Source organism: Grampus griseus (genome assembly GCF_964374135.1).
Source record: "Grampus griseus genome assembly, chromosome: 17".
Lineage (NCBI taxonomy): Eukaryota > Metazoa > Chordata > Mammalia > Artiodactyla > Delphinidae > Grampus > Grampus griseus.
Genome location: NC_139011.1, coordinates 32,636,981 through 32,662,909, shown reverse-complemented (window position 1 = coordinate 32,662,909; position 25,929 = coordinate 32,636,981). Strand labels below are relative to the sequence as shown.

At 39.5% G+C, this 25,929-nt stretch overlaps 1 long non-coding RNA gene across 1 annotated transcript in view; it reads right to left on the bottom strand.

Annotated features, from left to right (window-relative positions):
* Nucleotides 1–25,697, bottom strand: part of LOC309835507 — a 56,242-nt gene extending 30,545 nt beyond the window's left edge. Inside the window, exons 1-2 of the long non-coding RNA XR_014298011.1 lie at nucleotides 25,368–25,697; nucleotides 23,248–23,398 (exon numbers count right to left, since the gene is read on the bottom strand). This is a non-coding gene — a long non-coding RNA (uncharacterized lncRNA). The remainder of the gene's footprint in view (nucleotides 1–23,247; nucleotides 23,399–25,367) is intronic.
* Nucleotides 25,698–25,929: the final 232 nt, after the last annotated feature.

Here is a 25,929-nt window from a genome sequence, read left to right as displayed (position 1 = left end):
ACCTAGGACACAGGCAAGCCAAGGCAAGCCAAGGCATCTAAGCACGTTGCTGAGACAGCTGGGAGGTTTCTGCGAAGCCAAGCCAGAGCGGACATTGCCCACCTTGGAAAGGTCTCAGGAACAGCCCTGCAGGGGGCAGGAAAGTCAGGCCTGGTCATGCTTGGGAGTGTGCGTGGTGAGGGCTGTGGGCTGCTACAGCATGAAGCCAGAAGCACGCGGTGTGCCTCTTAAGACCGCAGCAAGGTGATCACCAAGGCTCCTGGGCTGGGGCTACAAAGTAGTCAAAGGACTGAGCACTCTGGGTGTGCAATTGGAGAATGAATTTGGAGCTGGGAAGCAATAAGTTCATAAGCAGCTCAGTCGACCCCTTTGACTTCTCAGCTTTCATATGCACCATTCTACACACATTTCAACGCCTACCCAGCAAAGAAACTACATTTTAGCAAGAAACAGCTAACCCTCTGATAAGTGAAGTTCTTGCCCTTCCCCCTGGTAAAACACAAACCCCAACGGTCATTGAATCCATTGCTGCCTATATTAATTAGGCCTCAATTTCAGTCTTAGGTCCCACTAAAGACTACACTGTAAAGTTGACCTCCACCTAAAGTTATATAAAATTAAAATGGGAAGGAGAAGTTAGAATAAACACATACATATAGCAGAAAATATGCAAAGCTACCAGCCCTGGTTTCTGTAGTTATTCACGAGGTCAGAGTTGACGTCTATAGCTTCCGCCTTCACCCACTTATTCCCTGTTTTCCTTGCCCACAGCCAGAACCCACAGCTCCATCCAGATTCTTTACTGGTAGAAAGATTCAATCCTTCCCTTCTGAATGGTCTGAATCCTCAATTGTCCTGCCTTTTTCCAGTTCCTGTAGCTTTCCATTGATCTTTACTGTTGGCATGGAAGTATTGAAGGGAACCTCAGAAAATCTCCTGGGTTCCAGAAAAAATCCTCCTTGCTTCCATTATAAAGGCAACCAATTTCCTGCAGTAACTGAGATCATAACACCAGTAGATTAACCTTTTTCACCTGTTGGTTCAGTGGTATAAGGAGTGTAAGATGGCCAGGGGGCAGTCTGTGGTAGGCAGAATTCTAAGATGGATCCCACAATTCCTGCCCCCTGGGGTAAATACCAGTGTAATTTCCTTTGAGCACTGTAGGGACCTGTAAATACCATTGGATATCACCTTCATGATTATACAACAATATGGCAAAAGGAATTTTGCAGATGAAATTAGGGTCCCTAATCAGCTGACTATAATTCAAAGGGAGATTATCCTGGGTGGGTCCAACCTATCTAATCAGGCAAGTCTTTTAAAAGCAAAAGTTCTATTCTCCAGGATAGATCACATGCTAGGCCACAAGACAAGTCACAGTAAATTGAAGATTAAAATCGTATGTTGGGCTGCACCCCACAGGCCTGCAAGGCTTGTAGTTGCCAGCCTCAAGACTGAAGAAAGAGCCTAGAGACAGCAACAGAGACATCAGTGACTTATTGGACAAGGGATCTTACACACCTGAAGCAAGGTCCTGGAGCAACACCTCACGGGTTTATGGCAGACAGCAAGCAGGACATGGCAGCAGTCTTTGCTACCCTGGGGAGGAGGAGGCTACCATTTATAGGGGGAATTAACGGTCAGGTTGGCTCATAAATCACCAGAGAGACCAGCAGCTGGGGCAGGAAGCAAGCACATAGGCAGTTACTAATTAAGCCCTATAATTAAGAAGATTGGATAGTCATGTGAGTGAAGCAGGTACTGGCTGAACAGGGGATACACAGAGCAAGAGGACAGTCATCTTGAATGGCGTGGTCAAACACTCCACCCTCACATACCCTGTACGACCTCTATAATCTTGGCCCATACTTCTTCTGCTATATCCCCGAGGACAGGTAGGTAGAAGTACAACTGCAACCAAACACCACAAATGCGATACAGACAGTCCAACAGGTGGGCTTTGGAACCAGGAGCTTATCAAGTCAATTTTTCATGGACTCTCAGAGGTTGACAATGGCATTTCGCTGTACAGCCACCAATCAAACTCATTTCTCAGTGAGGCCACCATTGTCACCCAGTCCACAAACAGATTCCCTTCACTCAGAGCAGGACAAGCTGCAAGATGTCTAACAGGCACAATATAGGGAAGATCATGACCATTAAGCAAAACACAAGCAGTAACATCATTCTGAGGTAATGCCACCCCTGTCCACGTGTTTTGTCCTGGCCTGCAATACCATACCACCTGCCCACCCTCAGTCTCCACAGCCAGTGCCGAATACTGGAGAGGTGGTGTAACAGTACACAGGGTTAGTATAATGGTGCCTCTACAGTAGAGGCCTGGATTCATTACCTTAGTAATCTGAGGTGGGGCTGGGGAGAAGACAGGTGAAATCTGTAAATCCCTTTCTGATCCTATTCCCCAATGGGACAGCAAACCCAAACCACTGAGGACTTACCTGCCAGTCCTCAGGGCTATTTATAATATGTTCCCCTGGGGATAGATCCTGTGAAGGGCAAAATGAGTTGCTGTCCTGACCTGTAGTTGGCAACAGTCCTTCGGTGGTCAGCAGTTGAACTCGAACAGTGTTGACTAGTTACCTCCAGGTTAACATGGCATCGGCACTGGGATAACTGCTCCTGGGATGTGTCCACGTGTTAAGAGTGAGTTTCCCACCTCAACTGTTGTTTAAGTAGTCTCTTCATAGCCCGGCAGCAGTGGGGTTGTAAGGCAGGTGGAAATGCCCCTGTACGTCCTTTGTATCGGCCCATTCCTGAACTTCATGGCCAATAAAGTAGATTCCTTGGTCACTATCGATGTCCATGGGGATCCTATATGTTGCATACAAATGAATAGTGGTTGTCTGCATGCTCAAAGGATCGGGTAGGTTTTTTGTAATGTCTTCCACCTGTTGTGATGTATCGCAGACTGCATATAGCTGTTGTTCCATCACACTCTATCATTGCTCTGCCCCCTTCCATAGTTGGGACCAGAAGCCCAAGGGCACTCTTATTATGTTGCTGTTGCCACAGATCTCAACAAAACACTCCCGGGTAACAGGCTATGCTAATTCACAAGTCTGTCTCTGAACTCATATCCCTAAAGCCTGTGTCTCTAATTGTTTAGGGGTGGTAGGTCAGGGGTATGCTTGTATTTTGTAGATAATCCAGGTCCTTGAGTTTTGTCTCTATTCACCAGCCACCCCCGTGCAGTCAGATGAATGAGGAGCACTGGGCTCCTACTTTTAAACTGGGAAAAGACTGAGGTTAACAGGATATCATCAACATAATGGAAGAAAAAGACATCTCTCATGGTACACAGCTACCACAAGGCCCCACATGCTAGTAGATGGCCTCCTCCCGATCACCTCCACAACTTTCTGTTTCCTGTCCTTATGTCCTGACATCTCAGCTCCCAGGAGTTTTCTCACCCAGAGACAGCAACAGAGACATCAGGGATTTATTGGACAAGAGAAACTTACACATGAAGCAAGGTCCTGGAGCAACAGCTCACTGTGCGTGGCAGACAGCAGGCAGGACACGGCAGCAGTCTCCACCACTCCCGGGAGAAGGCGGCTACCATTTATAGGGTGAATTGATGCCAGATTAGCTCATCAGTTACCAGGGAAACCAGCAGCTGCCACAGGGGGCAAGGAGGTAGGCAGTTACTAATTAAGCCCTATAATTAAGAGGATTAGAGAGTCATGTGAGTAAAGCAGGGACTGGTTGATGAGGGGAGGTACAGAGAGCAAGAGAACAGCCATCTTGAGGGCCTGACCATACATCATAGCAAGCATCTTTTCTGACCCAGTGCTATGAGACTAGAAATCAACGACAAGGAAAAAACTACCCAAAACACAAACACGTGGAAGCTAAACAATATGCTACTAAACAACCAATCGGCCATTGAAGACATCAAAGAGGAAATAAGAAAATACCTGGAGACAAATGAAAATGAAAACACAATCCAAAATCTATGGAATGCAGCAAAAGCTGTTCTAAGAGAGAATTTTATAGTGATACAAGTCTACCTCAGAAAGCAAGAAAAATATCAAATCAACAATCTAACCTTACATCTAAAGGAACAACACACAATACCCAAAGTTAGTTAAGGAAAGATACCAAGATCAGAGCAGAAATAAATGAAATAGTGACTAAACAAAAAAATAGAAAAGATCAATGAAATTAAGACCTGGTTCTTTGAAAAGATAAACAAAATCGATAAACCTTTAGCCAGACTCATCAAGAAAAAAAGAGAAGGCCCCCCAAAATAAAATGAAACAAAAAGGGGCAGTTACAACAAACACTACAGAAATACAAAGGATCATAAGAGATTATAATGAACAACTATATGTCAATAAAGTGGACAAACTAGAAGAAGAGGACAAATTCCAATAAAGGTACAATCTCCTGACTGAATCAGGAAGAAGTATAAAATATGAACAGATGAATGACCAGGAATAAAATTAAGTCTGTAGTAAACAATCTCCCAACAAACAAAAAATCCCAGACCAGATGGCTTCACAGGTGAATCCTACCAAACATTTAAAGAAGAGTTAACATCTACCCTTCTCAAACTAGTTCAAAAGATTGCGGAGGAAGGAACTCTTCCGAACTTATTCTACGAGGCCAGCATCACCCTGATACCAAAACTAGACAAACAGAACACAAGAAAACAAAATTACGGCCAATATCACTGATGAACACAGATGAAAAAATCCTCAACAAAATATTAGCAAACTGAATTCAACAACACATTAAGAGGATCATACACCATGATCAAGTGGGATTTATTCCAGGGATGAAAGAGATTCAATATCTACCAACCCATCAGTGTGACACACATTAACAAACTGAAGACTAGAAATCATATGATCAGCTCAATAGATGAAGAAAAATCTTTTGACAAAATTCAACGTCTATTCACACACACACTAAAAAGGCCACCTACTGAATGAAAGAAGATATTTACAAAGACAAATATTGTGTGGTTTCACTTATATGTGGAATCTAAAAAACAAAACAAATGAACAAGCACAACAAAACAGAAACAGAGTCATAGATTCAGAAAACAAACAGCTGGTTGCCAACCAGACTTATCATGGCGATTATTTTGAAATGTATAGAAATATCGAATCACTATATTGCACAAAAGGAACTAACATAGCGTTGTAGGTCAATGAGGTTTCAAAAAGAAACAGGCAAACTTATGGAAAAAGAGATCAGATTTGTGGTTACTAGAGGTGGGGACTGAGGGGAGGGGGAAGTGGATGAAAATAGTCAAAAGGTACAAACTTCCAGTTATAGAAATAAGTACTAGGGATGTAATGTACATGATAAATGTAATTGACACTGCTGTATGTTATCTGTGGAGGCTGTTAAGAAAGTAAGTTCTAAGTTCTCATCAGAAGGAGAAAATTTTTTTTTCTATTTCTTTTATTTCGTATCTATATGAGATGATGGAGGTTCACTAAACTTATTGTGATAATCATTTCAAGATGTACTTAAGCCAAATCATTATGCCATGCACCTTAAACTTATACAGTGCTGTATGTCAGTTATATCTCAAGGAAACTGGAAGGAAAAAAAAGTTTCATAAGATCCCATGCTGGCTAGGGTAGGGAGAACAGAAATTCTCCAACACTATTGGCAGGAGTGAAAATTGTCATAATAATTGAGGGTAAGTCAGTGATATATCAAAATTTGAAACATGCTTCCTCTTGGACCCAGGGATAATTTGCCCGACAGGCACTCTTGCAGAAATGCCCCAGGACATACTGTGTGTGCAAGGAAATTTCACTGCAGCATTGTTTGAAACAGCGGGAATAGAAAGCAATGTTAAGTCAGTCAGTCACTAGGGTCTAGCTAAATAAATGATGATCTATTACCACAATGGAATGCTGTGCAGCTGTTTACGAGGATGAGGTAAACATACATTTGTCTACATGAAAAGACATTCTTGGGACTTCCCTGGTGATCCAGTGGTTAAGACTCTGTGCTTCCACTGCAGAGGGGAACGGGTTTGATCCCTGGTCGGGGAGCTAAGATCCTGCATGCTGCACTAGTGGGGAAAAAAAAGACAAAAAAACAAAAAAAATCCCACAAAACAACAACAACAACAAAAAAGATGTTCTTAATGTTAAATGAAAGATAAAAACATGTTTCAGAACACTAAAAAAGCAGAAGAGTTCTCTTGCTACTCTGGAAGCAAAACAGCCATGTTTAGATAGGAGGGGCCGCGTGGCAAGGCCCTGAGAACGACCACCAGGTGCTGAGAGCCATCCCCAGCTGACAGCAAGAGAACAGGGACGTTAATCAGGCAGCTGCAAGGCACCGAGTTCTGCTAACGACCACATGACCTGTGCAGAGGACCCTGAGCCCCAGGTGAGATTGCAGCCTCAGCCAGCACTTTGATTTCAGCACGGTGACACCCTGAGCAGAGGAGTCAGCTCACCTGTGCCTAGATCCTTGACCCACAGAAACCAGGGGATAAAGACATTTCTGTTATTTTAAACACATAGTCTCATCTTCCAATTCGGTGGAAACATTGTTGTATCCCCTGGCAGAAGCATTCCCTTATTAGATACTTAGATATCCAAACCAGCAGAGCTCAAAGTTGTCAGGACAAGAAGCAAAAATCTGCAAATGGGTTATAAGATGTAATAGTGAGAGAAGCCACTTGCACTTCTGCCACTTGTATTCTGGCTATAGGAGCAAGAACACCATGTAATGCTTTCTGACCCAGAGCATATACTGCACCTGTAAGACAGAACCCCATTCTTTCAGGATGTTGTCTACCAACGGGTACCATCAATGAGTCCTCAGTAACCATTTCCCCTCTCATTTAGGCCAGTCACTTCCAGGTGATGGAGGATGTGGAAAGACGAGTTAATTCCATGGGACAAGCCCTATCGCTGCACTTCTTCGCTGTGACATGAAGTTTCTTGATCAGAAACAATGCTGTTTAGAGACTTACCTGGTGGTCCAACAGTTAAGACTCCGTGATCCCAATGCAGGGGGACCTGGGTTCAATCCCTGGTCAGGGAACTAGATCCTGCATGTCACAACTAAAGATCCCGCACGCGGCAATGAAGATCCCACATGCTGCAACTAAGAACCAGCACAGCCAAAAAAAAAAAAAATATATATATATATATATATATATATATATATATATATACACACACATATATAAAAGAAACAATCCTGTTTAGAATGTAAGGTGGTGGATAAGGCATTCTTGTGAGTCCATGAATGGTAGTGCTAGCAGAAGCATTAAGGGCAGGGAAGAAAAATCTGTATCCAGAATATAGGTCTATTTCCATGAGAACAGATCTCTGCCCCTCCATGATAGAAGTCCAGGGTAATCAGCCTGCCACTAGGTGACTGGCTTGTCCCCCTGGGAATGATGCCATATTAGAGACTCCAGGCTGGACTCTCTGTTGGTCCATTAGGCACTCAGCAGAAGCACTGGCCGGGCCAGCCTTAGTAAGGGAAATGACATGTTGTTGAATCCATACATAACCTCCATCCTTGCCACCTCAGCCTCTTTGTTTAGGGGTCTATTGAACTAGCACTGCAGTGCTGGGGAAAGAAGCTGACTCACGTCCATAGCGAGGTACTTTGTCCACCTCATCATTAAGAGCCTCTTGTGCAGTTGATGGCCTTTGGTGGGCATTCACATGGGACACAAATACCTTCACAGTCTGTGCCAATTCAAAGAGGTCTTAACTAACGTTCTGGTCTCCACTCAATATGTCCTTAATCCCAGTCCCCATTTGTCACAATTTTTACCCATCTTGGTTAACTTCTACCTATCTTCAACATGATTTCATCTAGACCCCCTCTCACCCACTTTTCCTTCCCAGGTTATTCTGAAGCAAATTCCAGACATCATATCACTTTATCTTGAATATTTCTGTATCTCTAAAATATAAGTGCTATTTTAAAATAACCACAATACTACCTCACATCAAACCCCCAAATCATTTTATATCAAATATCTATCAATGTTTAAACGTCCTGAACTACCTCAAGCACCCAAATAAAGTCCAAACACAGAAAAGAGTTGATATCTATTAAACCTTTTAATCCATGTTTTCCTTTTTCTCTTTTGTTGCAGGATATGTGTTGAAGAAACCCAGCTGTCTTTCAAGTTTCCCATAGTCCTGATTTGCTGATTATAATCCTGATATGTCAATTAACATATTCTTCTATCCGCTGTATTGCCTAAAATTTAACGGTTGTATCTGGAGGCTAAATCAGATCCAGGTCTCTTGTTTTTCTTTTTTTTTTTAAACATTTTTATTAGAGTATAATTGCTTAACAATGGTGTGTTAGTTTCTGCTTTATAACAAAGTGAATCAGTTATACATATACATATGTTCCCATATCTCTTCCCTCTTGCGTCTCCCTCCCTCCGACCCTCCCTGTCCCACCCCTCTAGGTGAGGGATCTGATCTCCCTGTGCTATGCGGCTGCTTCCCACTAGCTATCGACCTTACGTTTAGTAGTGTATATATGTCCATGCCTCTCTCTTGCTTTGTCACAGCTTACCCTTCCCCCTCCCCATATCCTCAAGTCCATTCTCTAGTAGGTCTGTGTCTTTATTCCTGTGTTACCCCTAGGTTCTTCATGACGTTTTTTTTCTTAAATTCCATGTATATGTGTTAGCATATGGTATTTGTCTTTCTCTTTCTGACTTACTTCACTCTGTACGGCAGACTCTAGGTCCATCCACCTCACTACAACTAACTCAATTTCGTTTCTTTTTATGGCTGAGTAATATTCCATTGTATATATGTGCCACATCTTCTTTATCCATTCATCTGATGATGGACACTTAGGTTGTTTCCATCTCCTGGCTATTGTAAATAGAGCTGCAATGAACATTTTGGTACATGACTCCTTTGAATTATGGTTTTCTCAGGGTATATGCCCAGTAGTGGGATTGCTGGGTCATATGGTAGTTCTATTTGTAGTATTTTAAGGAACCTCCATACTGTTCTCCATAGTGGCTGTACCAATTCACATTCCCACCAGCAGTGCAAGAGTGTTCCCTTTTCTCCACACCCTCTCCAGCATTTATTGTTTCTAGATTTTTTGATGATCACCATTCTGACTGGTGTGAGACGATATCTCATAGTAGTTTTGACTTGCATTTCTCTAATGATTAATGATGTTGAGCATTCTTTCATGTGTTTGTTGGCAGTCTCTATATTTTCTTTGGAGAAATGTCTATTTAGGCTTTCTGGCCATTTTGGGATTGGGTTGTTTATTTTTTTGTTATTGAGCTGCATGAGCTGCTTGCAAATTTTGGAGATTAATCCTTTGTCAGTTGCTTCATTTGCAAATATTTTCTCCCATTCTGAGGGTTGTCTTTTGGTCTTGTTTATGGTTTCCTTTGCTGTGCAAAAGCTTTGAAGTTTCATTAGGTCCCATTTGTTATTTCCATTTCTCTAGGAGGTGGGTCAAAAAGGACCTTGCTGTGATTTATGTCATAGAGTGTTCTGCCTATGTTTTCCTCTAAGAGTTTGATAGTTTCTGGCCTTATATTTAGGTCTTTAATCCATTTTGAGCTTATTTTTTTGTATGGTGTTAGGGACTGATCTAATCTCATACATTTACATGTACCTGTCCAGTTTTCCCAGCACCACTTATTGAAGAGGCTGTCCTTTCTCCGCTGTATATTCCTGCCTTCTATATCAAAGATAAGGTGACCATATAAGCCTGGGTCTATCTCTGGGCTTTCTATCCTGTTCCATTGATCTATCTTTCTGTTTTTGTACCAGTACCATACGGTCTTGATTACTGTACCTTTGTAGTATAGTCTGAAGTCAGGGAGCCTGATTACTCCAGCTCCATTTTTCATTCTCAAGATTGCTCTGGCTATTCAGGGTCTTTTGTGTTTCCATACAAATTGTGAAATTTTTTGTTCTAGTTCTGTGAAAAATGCCAGTGGTAGTTTGATAGGGATTGCATTGAATCTGTAGATTGCTCTGGGTAGTAGAGCCATTTTCACAATGTTGATTCCTCCAAACTATGAACATGGTGTATCTCTCCATCTATTAGACCAATTAGAGAATGGACTTGAGGATATGGGGAGGGGGAAAGGTAAGCTGTGACAAAGTGAGAGAGTGCCATGGACATATATACAATACCAAACGTAAAATAGATAGCTAGTGGAAAGCAGCCCCATAGCACAGGGAGATCAGCTCGGTGCTTTGTGACCACCTGGATGGGTGGGATAGGGAGGGGGGGAGGGAGGGAGACACCAGAGGGAAGAGATATGGGAACATATGTATATGTATAACTGAATCACTTTGTAATAAAGCAGAAACTAATACACCATTGTAAAGCAATTATACTCCCAATAAAGATGTAAAAAAAAAAAAACCAAGACCCATATATATGCTGTCTACAAGAGACCCACTTCAGACCTAGGGACACATACAGACTGAAAGTAAGGGGATGGAAATAGATATTCCATGCAAATGGAAACCAAAAGAAAGCTGGAGTAGCAATTCTCTTATCAGACAAAATAGACTTTAAAATAAAGACTATTATAAGAGACAAAAAGGACACTACATAAGGATCAAGGGATTGATCCAAGAAGAAGATATAACAATTGTAAATATTTATGCACCCAACATAGGAGCACCTCAATACATAAGGCAAATACTAACAGACATAAAAGGGGAAATCAACAGTAACACTTTCATAGTAGGGGACTTTAACACCCCACTTTCACCAATGGACAGAACATCCAAAATGAAAATAAATGAGGAAACACAAGCTTTAAATGATACATTAAACAAGATGGACTTAATTGATATTTATAGGACATTCCATCCAAAAACAACAGGATACACATTTTTCTCAAGTGCTCATGGAACATTCTCCAGGATAGATCATATCTTGGGTCACAAATCTAGCCTTGGTAAATTTAAAAAAATTGAAATTGTATTAAGTATCTTTTCTGACCACAATGCTGTGAGACTAGATATCAATTACAGGAAATGATCTGTGAAAAATACAAACACATGGAGGCTAAACTATACACTACTTAAGCGAAGTGTTCACTGAAGAAATCAAAGAGAGAAATCAAAAGATACCTAGAAACAAATGATGATGGAGACATGACGACCCAAAACCTATGGGATGCAGCAAAAGCAGTTCTAAGAGGGAAGTTTATAGCAATACAATCCTACCTTAAGAAACAGGAAACATCTCGAATAAACAACTTAACCCTGCACCTAAGGCAATTAGAGAAAGAAGAACAAAAAAACCCAAAGTTAGCAGAAGGAAAGAAATCATAAAAATCAGGTCAGAAATGAATGAAAAAGAAATGAAGGAAACGATAGCAAAGATCAATAAAACTAAAAGCTGGTTCTTTGAGAAGATTAACAAAATTGAAAAACCATTAGCCAGACTCAGCAAGTAAAAAAAGAGAGAAGACTTAAATCAATAGAATTAGAAATGAAAAAGGAGAAGTAACAACTGACACTGCAGAAATACAAAAGGTCATGAGAGATTACTACAAGCAACACTATGCCAATAAAATGTACAACCTGGAAGAAATGGACAAATTCTTAGAAATGCACAACCTGCCAAGACTGAATCAGGAAGAAATAGAAAATATGAACAGACCAATCACAAGCACTGAAACTGAAACTGTGATTCAAAATTTTCCAACAAACAAAAGCCTAGGACCAGATGGCTTCACAGGCGAATTCTATCAAACATTTAGAGAAGAGGGAACACCTATCCTTCTCAAACTCTTCCAAAATATAGCAGAGGGAGGAACACTCCCAAACTCATTCTACGAGGCCACCATCACCCTGATACCAAAACCAGACAAGGATGTCACAAAGAAAGAAAACTGCAGGCCAATATCACTGATGAACATAGATGCAAAAATCCTCAACAAAATACTAGCAAACAGAATCCAACAGCACATTAAAAGGATCATACACCATGATCAAGTGGGGTTTATTCCAGGAATGCAAGGATTCTTCAACATACGCAAATCAATCAACGTGACACACCATATTAACACATTGAAGTGGAAAAACCATATGATCATCTCAATAGATGCAGAGAAAGCAATCGACAAAACTCAACACCGTTTATGGTTAAAACCCTTCAGAAAGTAGGCATAGAAGGAACTTTCCTCAACATAATAAACGCCATATATGACAAACCCACAGCCAACATCATCCTCAATGGTGAAAAACTGAAAGCATTTCCTCTAAGATCAGGAACAAGGCAAGGTTGCCCACACTCACCACTCTTATTCAACATAGTTTTGGAAGTTTTACCCACAGCAATCAGAGAAGAAGACTAAGTGAAAGGAATCCAAATCAGAAAAGAAGAAGTAAAGCTGTCACTGCTTTCAGCTGACATGATACTATACATACAGAATGCTAAAGATGCTACCAGAAAACTACTAGAGCTAATCAATGAATTTGGTAAAGTAGCAGGATACAAAACTAATGCACAGAAGTCTCTGGCATTCCTATACACTAATGATGAAAAATCTAAAAGTGAAATCAAGAAAACACTCCCATTTACCATTGCAACAAAATGAATAAAATATCTAGGAATAAACCTACCTAAGGAGACCAAAGACCTGAAGGCAGAAAATTGTAAGACACTGATGAAAGAAATTAAAGATGATACAAATAGATGGAGAGATATACCATGTTCTTGGCTTGGAAGAATCAACATTGTGAAAATGACTCTACTACCCAAAGTAATCTACAGATTCAATGCAATCTCAAGCAAACTACCACTGGCATTTTTCAGAGAACTAGAAGAAAATATTTCACAATTTGTATGGAAACACAAAAGACCCCAAATAGCCAAAGCAATCTTGATAATGAAAAACACAGCTGGAGGAATCAGGCTCCCTGACTTCAGACTATACTACAAAGCTACAGTAATCAAGACAGTATGGTACTCACACAAAAACAGAAATATAGATCAATGGAATAGGATAGAAAGCCCAGAGATAAACCCACACACATATGGTCACCTTATCTTTGATAAAGGAGGCAGGAAGGTACAGTGGAGAAAGCACAGCCTCTTCAATAAGTGGTACTGGGAAAACTGGACAGGTACATGTAAAAGTATGAGTTTAGAACAGTCCCTAACACCATACACAAAAATAAGATCAAAATGGATTAAAGACCTAAATGTAAAGCCAGAAACTATCAAACTCATAGCAGAAAACATAGGCAGAATACTCTATGACATAAATCACGGCAAGATACTTTTTGACCCGCCTCCTAGAGAAATGGAAAGAAAAAAGTAAACAAATGAGATGTTATGAAATTTAAAAGCTTTTGCACAGCAAAGGAAACCATAAACAAGACAAAAAGACAACCCTCAGAATGTGAGAAAATATTTGCAAATGAAGCAACTGACAAAGGATTCATCTCCAAAATTTGCAAGCAGCTCATGCAGCTGAACAACAAAAAAACAAACAACCCAATCCAAAAATGGGCAGAAGACCTAATAGACATTTCTCCAAAGAAGATATACAGATTGCCAACAAACACATGAAAGAATGCTCAATATCATTAATCATTAGAGAAATGCAAGTCAAAGCTACAATGAGATATCATCTCACACCGGTCAGAATGGCCATCATCAAAAAATCTAGAAACAATAAATGCTGGAGAGGGTGTGGAGAAAAGGGAACACTCTTGCACTGCTGGTGGGAATGTGAATTGGTACAGCCACTATGGAGAACAGTATGGAGATTCCTTAAAATACTACAAATAGAACTACCATATGACCCAGCAATCCCACTGCTGGGCATATACCCTTAGAAAACCATAATTCAAAAAGAGTCATGTACCAAAATGTTCATTGCAGTTCTATTTACAATAGCCAGGAGATGGAAGCAACCTAACTGTCCATCATCGGATGAATGGATAAAGAAGATGTGGCACATATATACAATGGAATATTACTCAGCCATAAAAAGAAACGAAATTGAGTTAGTTGTAGTGAGGTGGATGGACCTAGAGTCTGCCGTACAGAGTGAAGTAAGTCAGAAACAGAAAGACAAATACTGTATGCTACCACATATACATGGAATCTAAGAAAAAATAAATTGTCATGAAGTACCTAGGGGTAAGATGGGAATAAAGACACATACCTACTAGAGAATGGACTTAGGATACGGGGGGGGGGGGGAAGGGTACGTTGTGACAAAGTGAGAGAGTGGCATGGACATATATACACTACCAAATGTAAAATAGATAGCCAGTGGGAAGCAGCTGCATAGCACAGGGAGATCAGCTCGGTGCCTTGTGACCCCCTGGAGGGGTGGGATAGGGAGTGTGGGATGGAGGGAGACGTAAGAGGGAAGAGATATGGAAACATGTGTATGTGTATGACTGATTCACTGTGTTGTAGAGCAGAAACTAACACACAATTGTAAAGCAATTATGCGCCAATAAAAATGTTAAAAAAAACATCTTCCAACAAACAAAAGTCCAGGACCAGATGGCTTCACAGGTGAATTCTATCAAACATTTAGAGAAGAACTAACACCTATCCTTCTCAAACTCTTCCAAACAATTGCAGAAGAAAGAACAATCCCAAACTCATTCTATGAGGCCACAATCACCCTGATACCAAAACCAAAGATACTACAATAAACGAAAATTAGAGACCAATATCACTGATCAATATAGATGCAAAAATCCTCAACAAAATACTAGCAAACAGAATCCAACAACACATTAAAAGGATCATACCCCACAATCAAGTGGGATTTACCCCAGGGATGCAAGTATTCTTCAATATATGCAAATCAATGTGATACACCGTATTAACAAATTAAAGAGTGAAAACCATATGATCATCTCAATAGATGCAGAAAAAGCTTTTGACAAAATTCAACACCGATTTATGATAAAAACTCTCCAGAAAGGGGGCATAGAGGCAACCTACCTCAACATAATAAAGGCCATATAGGAGAAATCCACAGCCAACATCATTCTCAATGGTGAAAAACTGAAAGCATTTCCTCTAAGATCAGAAAGGAGACAAGGATGTCCACTCTCACCACTATTATTCAACATAGTTTTGGAAGTCCTATCCATGGCAATCAGAGAAGAAAAAGCAATAAAAGAAATACAGATTGGAAAAGAAGAAGTAAAACTGTCACTGTTTGCAGCTGACCTGATACTATACATAGAGAATACTAAAAATGCCACCAGAAAACTAGAGCTAATCAATGAATTTGATAAAGTTGCAGGATACAAAATTCATGCACAGAAATCTCTTGCATTCCTATACACTAATGGTGAAAAATCTAGAGAAATTATGGAAACACTCCCATTTACCATTGCAACAATAAGAATAAAATACCTAGGCATAAATCTATCTAGGGAGACAAAAGACCTGTATGCAGAAAACTATAAGACACTGATGAAAGAAATTTAAGATGATACCAACCGATGGAGAGATATACCATGTTCTTGGATTGGAAGAATCAATATCGTGAAAATAACAATAGTACCCAAAGCAATCTACAGATTCAGTGCAATCCCTATCAAATATACCAATGGCATTTTTTTACAGAACTAGAACAAATCAACTTAAAATTTGTATGGAGACACAAAAGACCCCAAATCGCCAAAGTACTCTTGAGGGAAAAAAAAATGGAGCCGGAGGAATCAGACTCCTTGACTTCAGACTATACTACAAAGGTATAGTAATCAAGATGATATGGAACTGGCACAAAAACAGAAACATAGATCAATGCAACAAGATAGAAAGCCTCTAGATAGAAAGCCCAGAGATAAGCCCACGCACCCACGGTCAACTAATCTATGACAAAGTAGGCAAAGATATACAATGGAGAAAAGACAGTCTCTTCAATAAGTGCTGCTGGGAAAACTGGACAGCTACATGTAAAAGAATGAAATTAGAACACTCCATAACACCATATACAAAAATAAACTCAAAATGGATTCGAGACCTAAATGTAACACCAGACACTATAAAACTCTTAGAAGGAAACATAGGAAGAACACTCTTTGACATAAATCACAGCAATATCTTTTTTGGTCCACCTGCTAGAGTAATGGAAATAAAACCAAAAATAAACAAATGGGACCTAATGAAACTTCAAAGCTTTTTCACAGCAAAGGAAACCATAAAGAAGATGAAAAGACAACCTTCAGAATGGGAGAAAATGTTTGCAAATGAATCAACGGATAAAGGATTCATCTCCAAAATATGTAAACAGCTCATGCAGCTCAATATTAAAGAAACAAACATCCGAATCCAAAAATGGGCAGAAGACCTAAATAGACATTTCTCCAAGAAGACATACAGATGGCCAGAAGCACATGAAAAGCTGCTCAACATCACTAATTATTAGAGAAATGCAAATCAAAACTACAATGAGGTATCACCTCACACCAGTTAGAATGGGCATCATCAGAAAATCTACAAACAACAAATGCTTGAGAGGGTGTGGAGAAAAGGGAACCCTCTTGCACTGTTGGTGGGAATGTAAATTGATACAGCCCCTATGGAGAACAGTATGGAGGTTCCTTAAAAAACTAAAAATAGAATTACCATATGATCCAGCAATCCCACCACTCGTCATACACCCAGAGAAAACCATAATTCAAAAAGCACATGCACCCCAATGTTCATGGCAGCACTATTTACAATAGTCAGGTCATGGAAGCAACCTAAATGCCCATCGACAGACGAATGGATAAAGAAGATGTGGTACATATATACAATGGAATATTACTCAGCCAAGAAAGGAACGAAACTGAGTCATTTGTTGAGACATGGATGGATCTAGAGACTGTCATACAGAGTGAAGTAAGTCAGAAAGAGAAAAACAAATATCGTATATTAACGCATGTGTGTGGAACCTAGAAAAATGGTACAGATGACTGGTTTGCAGGGCAGAAGTTGAGACACAGATGTAGAGAACAAACGTATGGACACCAAATGGGGAAAACCATGGTGGGGTGGGGATGGTGATGTGCTGAATTGGGCAATTGGGATTGACATGTATACACTGATGTGTATAAAATTGATCACTAATAAGAACCTGCAGTATAAAAAAACAAACAACAACAACAACAAAAAAAAAACAAGAGCTGGTTCTTTGAAAAGATAAATTAAACTGAGAAACCTCAGGCCTGGTTCACCAAGAAGAAAAGAGAACGCACCCAAATAAACAAAATAAGAAATGAAAAAGGAGAAATATCAACTGATACCACAGAAATACACAAAGCCATAAAAGAATACTATGAACAATTATATGCCAACCAATTCAACGACCTAGAAGAAATGGACAACTTTCTAGAAACATACAGTGCACCAAAACTGAATCAAGAAGAAATAATTTGAACAGACTGATCACGAGAGTGAAATAGAATCTGTAATAAAACAAACAAACAACAACAAAAAAAACAACTCCCTACAAAAAATGTCTAGGACCAGATGGCTTCAGAGGCAACTTCTACCAACATACAACGAAGAATTTTACTGATCCTTCTCCAACTCTTCCAAAAGTTTGAAGAGGGAACACTCCCAAAGACGTTCTATGAAGCTGCCATCACGTTGATACCAAAACCAGATAAAGATACCACCAAAAAAGAAAATTATAGGCCAGTATCTTTGATTAATATAGATGCAAAAATTCTTAACAAAATACTAGCAAACCAAGTCCAACATCACACAAAAAACATCATACACCACAACCAATTGGGATTCTTCACAAGGATGGTTCAACGTATGCAAATCAATGTGATACACCATATCAACAAAAGAAAGGAAAAAACTCACATGATTATCTCGATAGATGCAGAAAAAGCATTTGACAAAATTCAACTGCGATTAATGATAAAAACTCTTACCAAAGTGGGTATAGAGGAAACACATCTCAACATAGTAAAAGCTATTTATGACAACCCACAGCCAATATAATACTCAACAGTGAAAAGCTGAAAGCCTTCCCACTAATATCTGGCACAAGGCAAGGATGCCCACTCTCAATTTCTATTCAACATAGTATTGGAAGTCCTAGCCACAGAAATCAGGCAAGAAAAAGAAATAAAATGTTTCCAAATTGGAAGGGAAGAGGTAAAATTGTCTCTATATGCAGATGACATGATACTGTATACAGAAAATCCTAAAGACTGGCACACAAAAACTACTAGAACTGATAAATGAATTTAGCAAGGTAGCAGAATACAAGGTTAACATACAGAAATTGGTTGCATTTCTTTACTCTAACAATGCAATAGCAGAAAGTAAAAAAAAAAAAAAAAAAGTATTTTTTAATAAAGCACCCCAGAAAAAAAAATTAGGAATAAACCTGATCAAGACGGTGAAAGACTTATATGCTGAGAACTACAAAACATTAACTAAAGAAACTAAAGATGATTTAAACAAATGGAAAGATATCCCATGCTCTTGGATTAGAAGAAATAAAATTGTTAAAATGACCATACTACCCAAAGCAATACACAGATTTAATGCAATCCCTATCAAAATACCCATGACATTTTTCACAGAACTAAAACAAATAATCCTAAAATTTATATGGAATCATAAAAGACCCAGGATTGCCAAAGCAATCCTGAGGAAAAAGAACAAAGCAGGAGGCATAGCGCTCCCAGACTTCAGACAATACTACAAAGCTACAGTAATCAAAGCAGTGTGGTATTGGCACACAAAAAAAGACATATGGATCAATGCAACAGAACAGAGAGCCCAGAAATAAACCCACACAACTATGGTCAATTAATATTAGACAAAGGACTCAAGAATATAAAATGGGAAAAGACAGTCTGTTTTGCAAGTGGTGCTGGGGAAGTTGGACAGCTGCATGTAAATCAGTGAAGAACATGCCTTCACACCATGCACAAAAATAAACTCAAAATGGCTAAAAGACTTAAATATAAGACAAGACACCATAAAGCTAGAAGAGATCATAAGGAAAACATTCTCTGACATAAGTCGTACTAATTGTTTCTTAGGTCAGTCTCCCAAGGCAATAGAAATAAAAGCAAAAGTAAGCAAATGAGGCCTAATCAAACTTACAAGCTTTTGCACAGCAAAGGAAACCATTTATAAAACTGAAGAGACCTACAGAATGGGAAAAATATTTGTAAATGATGCAACAGACCAGGGCTTAATTTCTAAAATATACAAACATCTCATACAACTCAACAACAAAAAACCAAATAATCCAATAAAAAAAATGGGCAGAAGACTTAAATAGACATTTCTCCAAAGAAGACATACAGATGGCCAATAGGCACATGAAAAGATGCCCAACTAATTATTAAAGAAATGCAAATCAAAACTACAATGAAGGGGACTTCCCTGGTGGTCTAGTGGCTAAGACTCTGCACTCCCAATGCAGGGGGCCTGGGTTTGATCCCTGGTCAGGGAGTTAGATCCCACATGCCACAACTAAAAGATCCCATGTGCCACAACTGAGACCCAGTGCAGCCAAATAAATAAATTAAATAAATATTAAAAAAAAAAAAACTAGGATGAGGTAACACCTCACACTGGTCAGAATGGCCATCATTAAAAAGTCTACAAATAACAAATGCTGGAGAGGGTGTGGAGAAAAGGGAACACCCTGACACATCCTTTATTGATAGCCCCTCAATATATGTGGGAATGTATATATGTGGGAATGTAAATTGATAGAGCCACAATGGAGAATAGTATGAAGGTTCCTTAAAAAACTAAAAAATAAGCTACCATATGATCTAGCAATCCCACTCCTGGGCATATGTTCAGAGAAAATCATAATTTGAAAACATACATGCACCCCAATGTTCATTGCAGCACTGTTTACAATAGCCAAGACATGGAAGCAACCTAAATGTCCATTGACAGAGGAATGGAGAAAGTAGATGTGGTACATATACACAATGGAATACTACTCAGCCGTAAAAAAGAATGAAATAGTGCCCTTTGCAGCAACATGGATGGACCTCGAGATTACCACACTAAGTGAAGTAAGTCAGACAAAGACAAATATTGTATGATTATCACTTATATGTGGAATCTAAAAAAAGATACAGATGAACTTATTTACAAGACAGAAACAGACTCACAGACTTAGAATACAAACTTTTGGTTACTAAAGGGGAAAGGTGGGGGGAAGGATAAATTAGGAATTTGGAATTAACATATTCACATTACTATATATAAAATACATAATCAACAAGGATCTACCATATAGCACAGGGAATTCTACGCAATACTCTGTAATAACCTATATGGGAAAAGAATCTGAAAAATAGATATATGTATAACTGAATCACTTTGCTTTACACCTGAAACTAACACAACATTGTAAATCAAATATACTCCAATATAAAATGAAAATTAAAAAAAATATATAACAGCAATTACTGCCAAGGTAAAAAAAGAAGGGAAGAAAGAAAAAAAAATCCTACAAAAAGTAGAGCCCAGACTGCTGCAATGAAGAACAAAAATTCTATGAATGGATCAGAAGTTGTAATAGAGGTATAATTTATACTTCTTCACTTTCTTTTCCAAATGCACACATTTTAACTCTTGAAAAAATGTCACTATAGACTTTTTATTGATGTAGATCATTTATTCCAAGCCCTTCAGGTTGCCTCCAAGAAGGTACCAAAATTTGGGCATTTTGGAAATGTGATAAGACCAGTAGTAAATATATAAACGTGAGTTGATTGCCACAAGTGTTGTGCTACAAGACGAGTGTCTAAATTTTATTAGGTTCTTCCCTGTATTTTTCTTTTATGCATATGTGACAGAGCCTATGAGACAGGCCTTTTCCTAACAGCAAAGGAGTCTGGAGTGAGTTTATGGAATCCTCTTTGAGCATGCTCACCTGTTAATGTGAGAAGGGTTTCTCTAAAGATGTTGGCTGCAGAGAGAGAGAAAGAATTAGAGGGAGAGAGACAAGCAGAGAGACAGAAAGATCTATAACCTCTCATTTTACAGATGACAAAATGGAGACAAGGACGATCGTTGAAATTCAGGTTTTCTGCTCTGTTAGTGCTCTAGGATCATTGATATTATGATTACCCTTTTTGTTAGTTGTGTATTGGACAGTTCTCATAATATTTCTGTATGAATATGAAAGCAAATGGATCTGGACTTCATAAAATGGGCTAACGTTGACTATTTTCTTTTTAAACATGTTTGCATTGAGAAAATGTATCCTCTAGATGTGAAGAGACTTAGAATGAGGAGGTCAGAAATGCAGTCTCTTGGGGGAACATCAGTGCACAAAATGCACCATAGGAAACTACTATTCTGATGATGCTTTAGTCAATATGCTGGGGAAGGAGGTCAAAGGGGAAATACTAAATATGCTTTCGTAATTAAGAACATATAAAGATTACTTCAATGTTTTAAAGAATAGTCCATTAGTTAGGAAAAATATTTTCCCCATTTCTACTGGAAAAAAAAATTGGAGTTCAAGAAAAGTTCAAATTGTAAAAAGTGAGATATATGACTGATATAAATTAATAGCAATTTTTTAATACAGCACAACTAACTGTATACCAAATAGAAGATATTTTATATCGTATAAATATATATTCATGTCTGTTATTTTTCTATATTTTATTGTTTGCCATCTATATATTGTTATTTTCATAATAGATATAAACATTTTAAAAGTTATTTTGTTATATAAGGGGGCAAAGTTTTTTTAAAAGAAGTTCATTTATGATTTGACATTGAATGTCAAGGGAAATGCAAGGCATGATACATTGACGCAAAGAGTTGTATTAATCTATTTTTGCCAACGAACTAGTCTGCTTATATGTTATGAACCATAAGAAGTATAGTAACAAATAAAAACAAAAAAGCACAGGGACCTCATAGTTCCCATTCCAAAGTTTCAGCCATGAATCAGGTACAACAATGTAAAACCTACCAGTTACAAAAGAGGTTGGATTCAAACTGGGTTTCTGGCAGATGGGACAAATCAAGGCCACCTGTCTAGATGACTAAACCCTTTTTACTAATATTTATGGAAAAGGCTACTTCTATTCGTAGCCTTTGGTGATTTTAGGAACCAAGTGGAACCTTTCTCTTCTTCCGGGGAATGTCCCACTCTTGGAGAAGAACAGACAGGTTTATTTATTTATTTATTTTTCCTGTTCCTTTCCTACATTTGACATCAGCAAAAGTTTTAAATATCACAACTGATTTGGCTGTAAATGGAGAAACAGTACCGAACAAAACAAAATGAAAAACCCAAAGGACAAACAGAAAATCCTAAATAAACCCTCAAGTTTGGTCTTGGGGTTTTACATATACCAATGACACAGGCGATCATAAACAGCGTAATTAACACAGCAAGGATAGCAGTACATGGTGCAGAGTCCCAAGATAACCCTGCCTAAACACCTTGTGGAGATCCTAATAGGTACTCTGGCCACACATTTTTACAATAAAATATCATGTTCCTCTCACCCATGTGTTCATAGTTGTAATCAGATCACTTAACCAAAATGTGCCTCAGAGGACTTCAGGGATTGTTGAAATGTTCCCCATTTTTAAAGACAAATTCAAGACAAACAAAACACAAACTTCACACACAAATGCCAGCATCCAAACACAAATGAATCAGTTCACAAATCGGGGAGAAGTCCAACAACTCTTTCCTCTCTCCAACAGTGTACCCCACTCAAATGCAAAACAAATTGGCTTATTCCAGAGAAAAAGCCCCAAACGGAGAGAAACTAAAGTTCCCAGCTGCTCACACTGGAGTGACTTACCCTACTGTATTGAGCTCGCCAGCTCCCGAATGCCGATCCCTTGTTCCAACTGCCAAGCGCTGGGGTAGGCACTGCTACTTCAGAGAATTCTGAAGGGAAGATCCTCGGTACAAGTGGTCCCGGCAGATGCTACGGCCTTATCTGAAAATTTTCCAACTGGGGCCGGCCACCCAACCTCTGCCTGGCAAGAGGCTGGAGAGAGAAACTCGGCAATGCAGCCCATTCCATAGTCTCTAACAGACTCTCCTTGCTAACGCCTAGCCTAAATCTCACTTCTGGAATTTTACATTTCCTAGACTCAGTGTTACCGACTGTTACCGCCAGTCCAAGCTCATTCTGCTCATCACACGACAGACCAACTTGTTGGGGAAAGGAATAGCGGCTTTACTCAGAAAGCCAGGGGACTGAGAAGACGGCGAACTCACACCCCAAAGAGCCATCTTACCTGAGTTAGAACTTCGGCTTCTTTTATACTAAAAGGGGAGGGAGTAAAGTCAAACACTTCCTGGTTCCAGCCCGCCTCCAGAGGGGATGTGTTAATTTCTTCCTGCCCGCAGTCATTCACAGGTGGGCCTGGTCAGGATGTTTCCTAAGAGCTAAACAAAGGTTTTTTAGCTTAATGCTCATTACCTAGGAGGCAGGGTTCCCAGAGATGGGCCATTTTGTATAAATTAAGCTTATAGGCAACATCCCTTTAGTGATGAACTTGTAATGGAATACAAAAGTTCTCCCCTATTACATTAGCACTACCTTCTAGAACTGTATAAAAAAGGGCTGATCTCTATTCCACATGATAGTAATTCAAATATTTTGTTAGCTGTTTACTTTCCCCAGCTCTAAGAAAGCAGCAGAGCAAGTTAGCTAAAAGTACCAGTTCTAGATAAGAATACTTGAGTTCAAAAATGTGCTCCTTCATTTACTAGCTGTGTAAACTTGAGTGAGCCACTAGCCTCTCTAAGTCGGCTTTATCATCTATGAAATGGGGAAGAGGGATAACAATGGTACCTATCTCCCAAGGTTTTTGAGAGGATTAAGTGAGATAACAGATATTAATTCTAGACATGTAAGTACTCAGTAAGTATAAACCATTGCTGTAGTGATGGTGATTATACTTATTGTAAGAAAAGGCACCAAAAACGGAGGAGAGCTTAAACAAGCTTTATTTGGGAACGCTCCCGGGCGAGGTTCACTGGTCCGAGAGAAAGGGGCCAGAGAAGTCGCGCCTGGGTGCGGGCCGCGAACAAAATTTATAGGGGTGGACGCAAGGGAGGTGCTTGCTGTGTGAAGCAGCCCTTTTTTGGTAATCTCTCGGGTGTTGTGGCAATGTCAGGTGTTGGTTACATCAGCCTCAGAGCCGTTGGTTCCGCCCCTCGGGGAGCGGGAAGACCAGTCGATTGCATCAGCCTCCTTGGCGGGGGGGTTCGGTCTGGCTCCCTGGGCCCTTCCCCGGACCTGCTGTCCTTACACTTATTACTACCACTATTGACTCTTCTCTCACCCCTGCACTTCTAATCCCTTCAACCATTTGTCATTTACTAGAAACCCGGTCATCTTGCTTGTACTTTAATATCGTCTCCAGAATTAAACAAAGGACTCCAGACGGGTACTGGCCCATGAAGAGTACTAGACTACGGCCCCTACTTCTATAAACACAGCCTAAAATTCCGTTGCTTTTTTCTGCAGCCACCTCACATAGCTACCTCACGTAGCTCTTTCAGACTGGGCTCAAGGTTAACCAAATCTCCCTGACCCTCGTTCAGTGAACTGCTTCCTCATTCTGTCCTTGTGGAATTTTGTTTCTGGCCAAGCACAGATATAAAAGTTCATTCTTGATAAATTTTTTTCTTATTGGGTTTGTCGAATATTCCAGCCTGCTAAAATCACTATGACTGTCCTAACTCTAGCATCAACTCTGAATTATTAAGACATCAAATGTATCAGCTTCCATTGCCAGCTCTGGTGTTTCCTGTCTTCATCCATGTCTTTGATAAAATGTTGACTAAAATAGGGTCAAGATCAAAGCTTTGTAATCCTCTACTGGTAATATTGCTGGATATTAATAGTTATTGTCATGTAATACCATTATAGTTTATAAGGTGCCTTTAATATACATACTCTAACTTAATCCTTATGAAGTAAATAGTGTTATTATCTTTATTTTACACATAAGAAATCTGTAGTTCAGAGAGTTTACATAACGTGAGCAACGTCTCCCATCTGAGAAGTGGTATATCCAGATGCAAGCCAGGGTCCTCTGACAACAAACTGAGTTGTTCGATCAATTATGAGACCACTCCACCTTACGTCATCCACCATGCATTTTCCCTCTTTATCCTTAGGCAATCCATAGGACCTTTCTCAAATGACTTACTGAAATACAGATTTACTACCTTTATTATATTTTCCTCCTACTGCAAGGTGCCAACAAAGCACAGGGCGGGGGGGGGGAGGGGGAGGTGGGGCGGGAGGAAGCAGTTGCTGGTTATAATCATACCTACTTCTCTGAGTTATTATTTGGATTTGACTAGAACATGGATATGGTCTTGGCATAAAGTGGGTACTCACCAATGGCAGTTCTTTTCCTTATCATGGAAACTCTTCCCCATCATAACACTCTTCCGACAGGTACATGCGTAGGTGCTATTTATCCTCACTTATGGGATAAAGTGAGGATATCCTCCTTTTCTCATCAGAGCTCATCAGTGGAGCCTCTCTGTAATTAGACTTTTCGTTTATATGTTTGCTTTATGTATTTCTGTTTTGTCTGCCTTTCCCTTTTCTCTTGTTGGAATATTAGGATGATTTGTTTTCCCTAGATTTTTGCATGCCTCTTTGGCCATTACCACTCCCGCCAGGGAATCATCCTTATATCCTCTGCATTTTTCAACACGCCAGTAAAAGCTCTAGGACACATGTCTGATGATGACCAGTATCTTCTTTCCTCACTGTGATAAATATAAAATGAAATAGTGACTTACTCCCAAGAGTGTAAATGACTAACTTCTACTTAACAAACCAGTTTGGGGGTTTTTGTTTGTTTGTTTGTTTTAGAATTACACTCTATTGGCTGGTCCCTGGCTCTGCCACTTAGGGTTCAGCCTTGACAATATCATTTATATTCTGAGTC